Below are 12,003 nucleotides of genomic sequence, written 5' to 3'. Positions count from 1 at the left end.
GAGGTAGGTATCCGAAGGAGCACCATCAGGGGGAGAGTGACCGAAGTCTCCCACTGTCCCCATTCGACCTGTCTGCAGCCGAGATGAACTTCTCCTCACAGAGAAAAGGGAAGTCAGAGGCCCTAGGGGTCCCCATTGCACAGGCCCCAGAGGTCCCCACACTACTGTAGACACCAATGGTCCCACGTCTGGAAACCCTAACAGTTCCCACACTGCTTCAGACCTCGAGAATGCCAACTACTTGAGACCCTAATGGCCCCATGCTGCTGCAGACCCCAGAGGTCCCCATCTCACAGTTCCATGCTGATGCAGGTGACTATAGAGGAGACCCCCCTAGCTCTCACGGGCCTTTCACAGTGTGAGCACTGCCAGGGGAGAAGTCCACACTGTCTACCCTCCCCCTCCTCATTATAAAGATAGTGACAGCTCGACACCACCTGGAAACCAGACCCACTGTTAGAAGGTCTGAGGCCTAGCTGTCACGATGTGCCTTCCCTCCTGGAGCTCCACTTTATTCCATCATGCTTACACAACTGGCTGCAGCACCTCCAAACTGCCTATGGCCTTGGCCTAGCAGAAAGGCCAAGAACTGGCTTCCAAATCCATGCAGAACCTACCCTCTAGGGACCAGGGATACTTGCACAGAAAGGAAGCCAATGCACAGTGGCCCAGCACACCTGCAGGTGCCTACGTGTGACCTGACAGACAGTGACCTCATGCCAGCAGACAGCCCACCACACAGCCATCCAGAATACACTTGAGGCTAGCCCAATAGCCAGCCAGGCAGCAACCCTACCCTCACAATGAACCTACTTCATAACTAGCCATCCCATAACACCCATGGGTGCCTGAAGCTACACTGACAGCCAAGCAGGCCCACCAATGTCTCTGCTGCTGCATAGCCAGCTAGCCTGCAGCAATCTCACATATCCAAGCCAGCCCTACAATAAGCCAGATAGCAGCCCTACCTCCTGGAGAGAACATCACATAGTCACCGACCTACAGTATCTTCAGGTACCCATGCCCAGCCCAAAAACGAGCCAGGAAGCACCCTTTTGTCCAGGAAAACCTAACCAAACCTTCACAGTCACAAACACCTGAGCCTAGGCCACAATACAACTACAGACATTACTGGTAAGGCTTAGAGCTTAAGAAAATACAGACACACCACACAACTGTGTCTACCCAGAATCAAGGCTACCATACCATACCCAGCTGACACCCTCATACCCACCCACAGGAAAAAGAGTGTCCATACAGAGAAGAAGACTCCATAAAATCAGAAAAGGCAGCTATTAACTAGGTATGAGATACCAGCACAGGCGCACAGGAAACATGAACAAGCAAGAAAACACGATGCCACTGGGGAACAATGATTCTCCAAGGACAGACTCCAAAGAAAAGGAAATCTATGACGCGTCTTCAGAGGAATTCCAGATAATGATCTTCAGGAAGACCAACAACAGACAACAGAACACAGCCACACAATTCAATCAAATCAGGAAAAAGGACAAAAGGGCAGTATATACCTCTGCTCTCAGTGACCTGGGAGACTGAGGCAGCAAACTGCAAGTTCAAAGTCGGCCTAGGCAACTTATCAAGACTCTGACTCAAAAATAAAAAAGGCTGGGGATATCACTCAGTGGCAGTGTGCCCCTGGTTTCAATCCTCAGTATCACTAAATAAATAAAAGTAAACTCAGAAAAATATTCATGATCTCAGTGAGAAATCTGACAAAGAGACATCATAAAAAAGAACCAAACAAATCTCACAGCCGAAGAATTCTATGAATGAAATAAAAAATATAATTGATAGCTACAACAACAGACTAGATAAAGAAGAAGGAATATCTGAACTGTAAGATAGGTATCTTGAATTAATCCAGTCAAAAGAAAAGGAAAAAAAGAATGAAAAAGGGCAAAGAAAGCCTATGGGACATCATTAAGCAAATTAACATTTGCATATGGGAGTGACACAGGGTGAGGATTGTTAAAGGCACAGAAAGCATATTTAACAACAACCCAAAAAAAAGCTGAAATCTTACCAAATCTTGGGAAAGATACGGACATCAGGTTCCGTAGTTCAATTCATGAAGTTCAAAGAATCCTAATTAGACTCAACCCAAAGAGGTCCTCTCCAAGTCACATTAATATTAAACTGTCAAAAGTCAAAGACAGGGCTGAGGCTGTGGCTCAGTGGTGGAGTACTTGCCTGGTATGTGTGAAACACTGGGTTCGGTTCTCAACACCACATATAAATAAATGAATAAAATAAAGGTCTACCAACATTTTAAAAAAAATTTAAGTCAAAGATAGAATTCTAAAGTAACAAGAGGAATAAAAAGGATCAAATCACATTTGATCATCTCAACAGATGCAGAAAAAACGTCTGACAAATTCAACACCCCTTCCCAACTAGACCAACAGATTTCTCAGCTGAAACTCCACAGGCAGGAGAAAATGGGATGATGGATTCAGAGTTCTAAAAGGAAAAGGTTTGAGCCAACAATGGTATACCTAGCAAAGCTATTCAGAAATGAAGGAGAAATAAAGTTTCTCGGATAAACAAAAACAGGGAATTCATCACCAGCAGACTAACCTGACAAGAAATGCTTAAAGGAGTCCTACATTTAGAAGCAGAAGAATAACTACCACCATGAAAACACATGAAAGTATAAAACTCACTGGCAGAGTTGAAACAAAAGATAAAAGAGAAGAGAAGCAAACTTTATCACTAAGAAAACCACCAAAACACAAAGATTAAGAGGAAGAAACAAAGAATATACAAAACAACAAGAATTGGACAATGAACATAATGTCAGTAGTTGAATGTTACCTATCAATAATAACCACAAACTTAAAAGGATTAAGTTCCCTAATTAATGAATGAATGGATTAAAAAAGAGCCAACTATATGTTGCTTGCAAGGAACTCATTTCATGAGTAGACACAGATGGACCAAAAATGAAGAGATGAAAGAAGCTATTACACGCAAACAAATCAAAAGGGAACAGGAATAGCTCCATCTGAATTAGAAAAAACAAACTTTTTGTCACAGACTGTATAAAAACAAAGAAGGCCATTGTATAATGATAAAAAGATCAATTCAGCAAGAAGATATAACCATTGTAAATATATGAACACCAACACTGGACAAACTTAAATATACAAAGTGAATATTAGATCTAAAGGAGAGATAGACTCCAATACAGTAATAGTTGGAGACCTCAACACCCCACTTTCATCAATGGACAGATCATCCAGGCAGAAAACCAACAAAGAAATGTTGAGTTAAACTACAATACAGGCAAAATGGGCCTTAACTGATGGAACTAGAAAATTTCATTCAACAGCTGCAAAAATGCACATTCTCATCAAAAAATGGAATATTCTCCAGGACAGACAATGTGTTAGGTCATCAAAATCATATCCTGTATCTTCTCTGACCATAATGGAATAAAATATAATCAACACTAGAGAAACTGTGGTAATTTTACAAATATACAGAAATTGAACAAGATGCTCCTGAATGACCAATGAATCATGAAGAAGTTAAAGGGGAAATTTAAAAATTTCTTAAAACAAATGAAAATGGAAACATAACATGTCAAAACCCCTGGTATATAGCAAAAGCAGTACTAAAAGGGAAATTAATAGCCATAAATACATACAACAAAAAGTAGAAAGATACCAAATAAACAACATAGCAATGTGACAAAAGAACTTAAAAGCAAGAAAGAATTAACCCTAAATGAGTAGAAGGAAAGAAATAATAAAGATCAGAGCAGAAATAAATTACATAGAGACTAAAAAATCACCTAAAATATCAATGAAATAAGAGGTTATGAGTTAAAAAAAAAAAGCAACAAATCCTTACATAGACTAAGATAAAAGGAAAGGACTCATTCAGAAAAAAATCAGAGATGAGAAAGGAGACATTAGAACTGATACCAGAGAAATACAAAAGATCGTCAGAGACTATTATCAACAACCATACCCCCAAAAAATGAGAAACCTAGAAGTGGATAAATTACTGAACATATATAACTGACCAAGACAGAATCATGAAGAACATCCAAAAGATCAACAATGAGTGATCAATGATAAAAACCTCCCAACAGTGAAAAGCCCACATCTGGATGGATGCACTGCTGAACACTACCGAACTTTAAAGAACTAGCGCCAATTCTTCTCATGCTATCTCCAAGAAAGAAAGGGAGGGGAAAATCCCTCCAAACGCGTTCGGCGAGACCAGCATTACCCTGATAGAAAAATCAGACAAGGCTGGGCTTTGGGGCACACACCTGTAATCCCAGTAGCTTGGGAGGTTAAGACAGGAAGGTTACAAGTTAAAGTCAGCCTCAACTTAGAAAGGCCCTAAGCAACTTAGTGAAACTTGGTTTCAAAAATAAAAGAAATAAAAATGGCTGGGGACATAGTCCTGTCTGTTGTAAAGTGTCCCTGGGAAGGAAGGGAAGGGAGGGCGTGGGAGGAGAGGGAGAGAGAGAGGGACAAAGGAAGGCCAAAACCAGACAAGGACACAATGAAAAATGAAAATTATAGACCAAAATCCATGAAGAACAGAAATGCAAAAATTCTCAGCAAAATACTAGCAAATCAAATCCAACAACATAAGAAAAATATTACACATCATGATCAAGCAGGATTTAGCTCAGGGATGCAAGGACGGTTCACATATATGAATCAATAACAATGATACAACACACAAACCTAATAAAAGAGAAAAAACCATATGATCATCTCAACAGATGCAGAAAAAGCATCTGATAAATTCAACATCCCTTCCTGATAAAAATTCTTCAACAAATTAGGGATGGAGGGAACATACCTCAACACAAGGTCACATATAACAAGCCACAGCCAACATCACACTGAAGAGGGTAAAGTCGAAAGCATTTCCTCTAAGACCCGGAACAAGACAATGAGGCCCCTTCCACTACTCACATCCAACAGGACCCTGGAGTCTTATTCAGAGCAATCAGGCAAAAGAAAGAAATAGAGGGCATCCAAGTTAGAGAGGAGAGGTGAGACGATCCGTCTGCAGACAGCATGGTCTCATACATAGAAAGAACAAAATACTACACCAAAAACAATGATCCTTAGAACTGAGACGCACTCAGTGGCAGAGTGTTTACCTAGAATAGATGTGGCTCTCATTTCAATCCCCAGCACCATAAAAATATATATTTTTTGTTAGGACTGATAAATTTAATAGTTGCAGGATATAAGATCAAAATACCAAAATCAGTAGCATTTCTATATAATAAATAATGAACTAGATGAAAAAGTAACCAAGAGTAATCGCATTTATAATGGCAGCAAAAAATAAAATACCTAGGAATACATTTATTATTTTCTTGTAGTTATAAGTGGACTGAATGCCTTTATTTTATTTATTTTTAGTGGTGCCAAGGAACCCAGTGCCTCAACATGCTAGGCAAGCGCTTTGCCACTGAGCCACAGCCCAGCCCAGGAATAAATGTATTGCGGTAAAAGAACTGTACAGCGAAAATTATAGAAGAGTGATGCCAGAAACTGAAAAGGTCACTAAAAAACGGAAAGACATCCAGGTTCACGGATTGGAATGATTAAATCTTTAAATGTCCATATTACTCAGTGATCTACAGGTTGAATGCAGTCTATCAAAATGCCCATGATATTCTTCACAGAAATAGAAAAATTAATTCTAAACTTCATGGGGGATCACAAAAGACCTAAAATAGCCAAAGCAATTCTGAGCAAACTGAAGGAAAACTGGAGGCATCATAAAAGCAGTCAACTTTCCATTGTTGTGACCACAAAGCCCGACAGAAACAAATTAGGGCTGGGGATATAGCTCAGTGGGTAGAGTGCTTGCCTGTCAAGCACAAGCTTGCCTGTTCAATCCCCAGCACCGCAAAAAAACAAAAAAACAAATTAGAGGAGAAAAAGTCTGTTTGAAGCTCATGATTTAAAGATTCTGTCAGCCAACTCCATGGCTCTGGTCCTGAGGTGAGGTGACATCATCGTTGGGGGGCAGGAAAAGCTGACACTCACAGGGAGCAAGACCAGAGCTGGGGGCAAGACATCACCAAGGGCACACCCTTACAACCCGCTTCCTTGTCCCTCCCCACTGCCACAGTCCCTATCCAGGAGTCCGTGCAAATCAGGACTCCTCCAAATGGATCAATCTACTGATGAGGTTCCAGCCCAACGAGATACTCACTCCATAAAAGCCCCACCTCTGAACCTTGCTGTACTGGGGGTCATGGTTTGGATGTGAGGTGTCCCCCAAAAGTTTACACGTGAGACGATGCAGGAGGAAGGTTCAGAGGAGAAATGACTGGGTGGTAAGAGTCTTAACCCAATCAGTGAATTGATCCCTGATGGGATTAATGGAAGTGGTGGGGTCTGAGACTGAAGGAGGTGGGAACTGGGATGTAGTTCGGGGGTATATACTTTGTATTTGGGGAGTGGAGTCTCTCTCTGCTTCCTGATGATGTGAGCTGCCTCCCTCTCCCACACTCTTGGGCCATACTGTTCAGCCTCACTCGAGCCCTGAAGATTGGAGCCAGTCCTCTATGGATTGAGACCTCTGAAACCATGAACCCTCAAATAAACCTCTTCTCCTCCATCATTGTGCTGGTTGGGTATTTTAGTTGAAGCAGCAAAAAAGCTGACTAAAACAGGGGGCCATACTTTTGAAAAATGAGCTTTTCAGGGGACATGAAGGTCCAAACCATTACAATCATAATACCTAATTCCAAAACATACTACAAAATATAGCAACCACAACAGCATGGTAGTGGCATAAAGCAGACACACAGACCTGTGGAACAGCATGAAGAGCTGAGGATTCAATAAATCTATAGCCAGTTGATTTTTTTAATAATGGCACCAAGAACATAAACTGAACATAGGGAGTTCCTGCTGTGACTGGTCTCCCTGACACATCTGATTGTCCTCCGCCCGGAGGGCTGGGAGCGGGCGGTCGGCCCTACCTATGCCGGTCTGACCTTGTTGGGGAGTGTCCCCTTCCCTTGCCGCTGGTCGAGAAGAGCAAGGGGGCTTAAGACCCCGACATCTGGTGCCCAACGTTGGGCCCCTCAAGGCTGATCCGCAGCCGAAGTGAAGAGGCAGTTTTGAAATCGAAAGTACCGGCAGATCAGGCCAAGCGAGTTCCAAGGTAAGGGCATTCCTGAAAAGATGGGGCAGACACACACCACACGTGGCGACCCTGCGCTCTCAGCTCTTAGACTCATGCTGCAGAGTAGGGGCCTTGAGCGGTCTGATACACAGGCGGAAAAAGCTTGGGACACCTTTACTTGGGTGGCCCCTTGGCTTCCTGCCGCTAATCTTTTTGACTGGTCCACATGGGATCGTGTAGAACAACTTGTTAAGAAGAGGGAAATCAATTTAGGGGAGGGTCCCCCATTGGGAGTCTGCCCTACATTATCCGCCCTTAAGGCCTGCTTCTCTCCAGGACCTCCCAAAGGGGGCTCCAAGTTTCTCCCCAAAGAGAACCGCCGGCTCCTCCCATTGCATCTCCTTCCAGAAACTTGCCACATAGTAAACAACGTTGGGAGACCTTTAATGAGGAGCCCAATCCATCTCCATCTGCTCCTCCCAAGGTTGAGGAACCACGAGGGCAGCCAGCCTCTACACATAGGGAGGGCCCACTACCGCCCCGGGGAGGCTCACTGCCGCCATCTTGTATTCTGGGGCCACATCAGACTCCAATGAAAGCCCTCGCCCTCCTCCTTCCGGATGGCGGGAAATCTTCCCAGTGGCATTTTATGATACTGGGCAAGAACTCACAGGCTCTAACCTCCCCCCTCCCTGTATGGCCTTCCTGGTAAATGTTAAAAAGTTAGTTTGGGAAGGAATGACTACCGATCACAAATTGGCCTGTGCAGGGATGAAAGATCGCTCCATGGGAAGGTGGATTGTGGCTACCAAAGATATTGGCACACAGCTTCCATGAGCAAGCGAACAGATGGAAAGGGATTCCTTATCTTCAAGTCTCTTCTTTCTTGCGCTTCTCTGCTCTTTCTGCAAACTCGAATGCCTCCTTCTTCTCCCCCTCTTAATTCCTCCTGCTCCTCCAACTTCACCCCACCCAGCCCACCTAGTCCTCCTGCAATGAGGTCCCACATACGCTGGTGTGGGAGTAACCAGCCCCAACCATCAGTGGCATGTCCTAGTAAGGAGTATGATATAGTAGCTCCAGTCCCAAGTATTGGGAGATCATTGTTTCACAACTTTCTGTGTCCAAACCTGAATTGATTACTAACCAGGAATAAGGGTTAAAATGCCCTAGGCATCAAGTTTCTGCTAGAACATTCTGGCCCCTTTCAGATCCAGATCTCAGTCAAGGCTTACATTGAAATGTAAATAGAGAAAGTCTGAAGACTCAGTCGGAGACTGGTCTCAAACCCAAAAAAGAAAAAAAAAAGAGCAAAAAGTCTTACCTGAACTCCAGCAAAAGTAAATTTTATGGTGCTTTACTAAAGTAATTAACGGCCGTTATCATTTTTCCAGGACTCTTGTTTTTTTTTTTTTTTAATTCTACATTTTTTTTGAGCTCATGACTTTTTTGATCAGTTCTATTTTTTTTTTTTTTTATTCAACTAGAGTTTTTGAACATCTGTTACATTGCAATGGAGATTCACCTATAAAGTTTCAAGGCCTTTGATTTTGTGTTATTTGTATGTCGTGCTGTCTGATTCATGTTTTGTCTGTATCAAAATTGAACGCTCCTAAAATTAAAATTTTAAAAATGGATCCAAATATTTTTAATTCACGTGATTTCAAAAGGTTCAATTTAAATTGGGTAAACTAATAGAAGTAAAATAATAGAAGTAAAACGTCTTTAAAATTAACTCACAAGTCTCTAGGTGGTCAAACTAATAAAATGTTGATGTTTATATAATGTCTAACATCAATTTTTCTAGGACTTTTCTTCCACAGGAAAGAGACGGCAAATACTGTTCAGGACACTTGTCTGAATTCTTGGTTTTTACAAAATAAGTGAATTAGAGTTAACATGTATGGGATTACTCAAATGGGTTTGTAGAGACATCTGATTAATCTACAAAGTTAAAATGCTAATTGTTAAATAACATCGAGTACTCTTAACTTCTTAAATTCCATGGGGTAACATACTTAAACATTACTGGTGCTTTCATAGGTTGGTAAATAAAAGGGTTTAAATTGCTTTGTGTCACTAAAAACAAGGTTACTAAGACTTATGTCCTAACAGGTACAATTCTATATACGAAGGGTAGCAAAAGTTTCAACTGTGTTTCAATTAGAGTACTATAAATAACAAAATATTTAATCTTGTTAAAATAGAGTAATTTATCTAAATTCACAAATTTCATAAGAGTCGTTTCAGAATATGAACAAAAAGGGGTCAACAGGAAAGAGAAAATAAAAGGTTCTGGGTATGGAAATATATTTAGTAAAAGGGAAAAGGAAATGTTTCTGGGTAAGAAAGTGCTTGTGTGATGAAATACATGAGGGTCTAAGTAAGTGCTAAGAAAGTTTCAACAAGTTTGAAACTTTGAAATGCAAATTTCAACAAGTTTGCAGGTAACTAGGTTGGTTGTATGTATGTGAAACAGTTAAAGCTATTTAAGGTTTTTCCTAAGGTGAAATACTAATGTTCTAATATAAATCAAAGTTTAATCTATATGGTAAAATAACAAGGATTTCTTAGAAACACTAATTTACTCTTAACTTTGTGTCTGTTAAGTTTTATTCTTTAGAACAATTAGTCTTAAAAATTGGGGTTTATACATTTATGGTTAAACAACTGTTAGAGTATTGTAGTACGTTACAGAGTCTAAGTTTTTCTTTGAAAACTAAATTTGGTAAGATAAAAAGGTCAAGGTGATTGTGAAATGGTCACTCTTTGTATATTAAATATGTTCATATTTTCCAGGTATACAAGTTTTTAAAACAGGAAATTTATCAAGCTGCTAGTCTCCAGATTAAACTTGTCTGTAATGGTAATTTTAAACTTATAAAGAGTAAATTTTATTGGGGATTTATTTCTATCATTTAATGTTCTATTATAGGACCTGTTATCAATAGGGTATATGTAAAATTTGTTACTTTTTACGCCAACATAAAAATTTTAAGTGTAAATATATTTCTAAAAGTTAGAGTCTGATTTGTTTAAAGGTTAATATTGTGAAACATAAAAACATTTTGCCACACAAAAGGAAAGTTAAAAGCTCTCTCAGCTTTTCTTTAATTCATGTTTTAGATACAATGTTAAATTGTGTTAACTAAGGCTCATGTAGACTCAGGAGTCAACATATGTAAACTGCTTAAAATGACATTTAAGAAAGAGTGTAACGCACAGTAGCAAAAATGGGACAACAGTGATTGAGACTGGGGTCTCTGACCTCATGACTCTGGACAGTGGACTTCCTTGAGAGCTGCACAGAGCTCCTAACATTGCGCTTTGCAGCTCTACCATCTTAGATCTACAGGCTCAGCTTGATTCCTTGGCTGCTGTCGTCCTGCAAAATCATCGTGGTTTGGATCTTCTAACGGCGAAGGAAGGAGGGCATTGCCTGTTCCTTGGTGAAGAGTGCTGTTTCTACGCCAACCACTCTGGCATTGTACAAGATTAAATCAAAAACCTACAAGAAGATCTGGGACATCATAGGAGCGAGCTCCACTCTAATTTCCTCTGGACTGGCTTACGTGGGTGGCTCCCCTACCTCCTCCCGCTTAGGGGACCACTAATCACCATTATCCTTGTGTTCACTTTGGGCCTTGCATAATCAATAAGCTTATCCATTTCCTGAAAAGCCAGGCTAAGTCTGTGCAGCTCATGGAGGTCCGACGGCATTACACCACCCTTCATAATGATGATTGGGAGCCCTATAGGATCACGATCACTCATATCAGGACGCTGGGGTCTAAGTGTCTCTCCCTTAAGACCTGCTCCTCCTGAGGGACCCCCTGAAGTGCTAAGGGGGTAGTCAATGACGGGTAAGATCCTCAGAGGAGGAAACCTAAGACAGGCACACCTTCGAGTGAGGCGGATCCCCAGACTGCCAGGGTGATGGTCCATGACGGGTAAGACCCTCCCAGGGGCAACCTAAGACAGACACACCCTTAATATAAAACAAAAAAGGGGGATGTGTTGGGACTAATGAGACATTAACTAACTCAGGCTGACTCCTTACTCCCTGGCAAGAGAGCAAAATCAAGGCTCAAAGGCGGTTTCAAAGGTTCAAGACGATAAACCGGACCACCGTCAGGGATTGGTTATCAACAGTTCTGCGAACGTGATCAGCTCGTGCTTGCCATACAGTCCAATGGGACTCTTGCCTGCGTGAACCCCCCTACCTTGCTGAACTTTAAGCTGATTGGTTCCCGCCTAGCCCCCACCCTATATAAAAGCTGTGTGATTTCCTCAATAAACGACTTCCTGCTGTTAAAGAAAAAAAACTGAACATAGGACAGTCTCTTCAGTAAGTGGGTGCTGGGAAAACTGGACATGAGAATATGCAGAAGGAGGGAAATAGACTCATCTCTCCCCACATACAAAACCAACCCAAAATGGATCCAAAACTTAAAAGTAAGACCTAAAACTATGAAATGACCAGAAGAAAATAAGGAAAATGCTCCAGTATGTTGGTCTGGACAAAACATCAGCAACAAATGGGAAAACTGACAAATGGGATTGCATCAAACCAAAAAGCATCTACACACCAAGGAAAGAATCAGCAGAGTTGAGAGTAACCCACAGATGAAAGAAAACACCTGCAAACTGTTCATCCAACAGGGATTAATTTCTAATAAGTGAAAGGAACTCAAGGATAGAAAAAAATCCAATTTTAAAATGGACAAATTATCTGAATTCTCAAAGGACATTTCTCAAAGGAAGATGCAAACAGCCAAAAAGCATATGAAAAAAATCTTCAGTGTTAGTAATCATCAAGGAAATGGAAATCAAATCCACAGTGAGATATGCCATTTT

At 41.2% G+C, this 12,003-nt stretch overlaps 1 protein-coding gene across 1 annotated transcript in view; it reads right to left on the bottom strand.

The window, feature by feature from the left end:
* The window catches only part of CACNA1B (calcium voltage-gated channel subunit alpha1 B), a 192,163-nt gene that overhangs the window by 153,735 nt on the left and 26,425 nt on the right, over positions 1 to 12,003 (bottom strand). The window lies entirely within an intron of this gene.

Source organism: Sciurus vulgaris, assembly GCF_902686455.1.
Source record: "Sciurus vulgaris genome assembly, chromosome: 15".
Classification (NCBI taxonomy): Eukaryota; Metazoa; Chordata; class Mammalia; order Rodentia; family Sciuridae; genus Sciurus; species Sciurus vulgaris.
The sequence above is the reverse complement of the archived record's forward strand: the minus strand, read 5'-3'. Positions and strand labels throughout refer to the sequence as shown.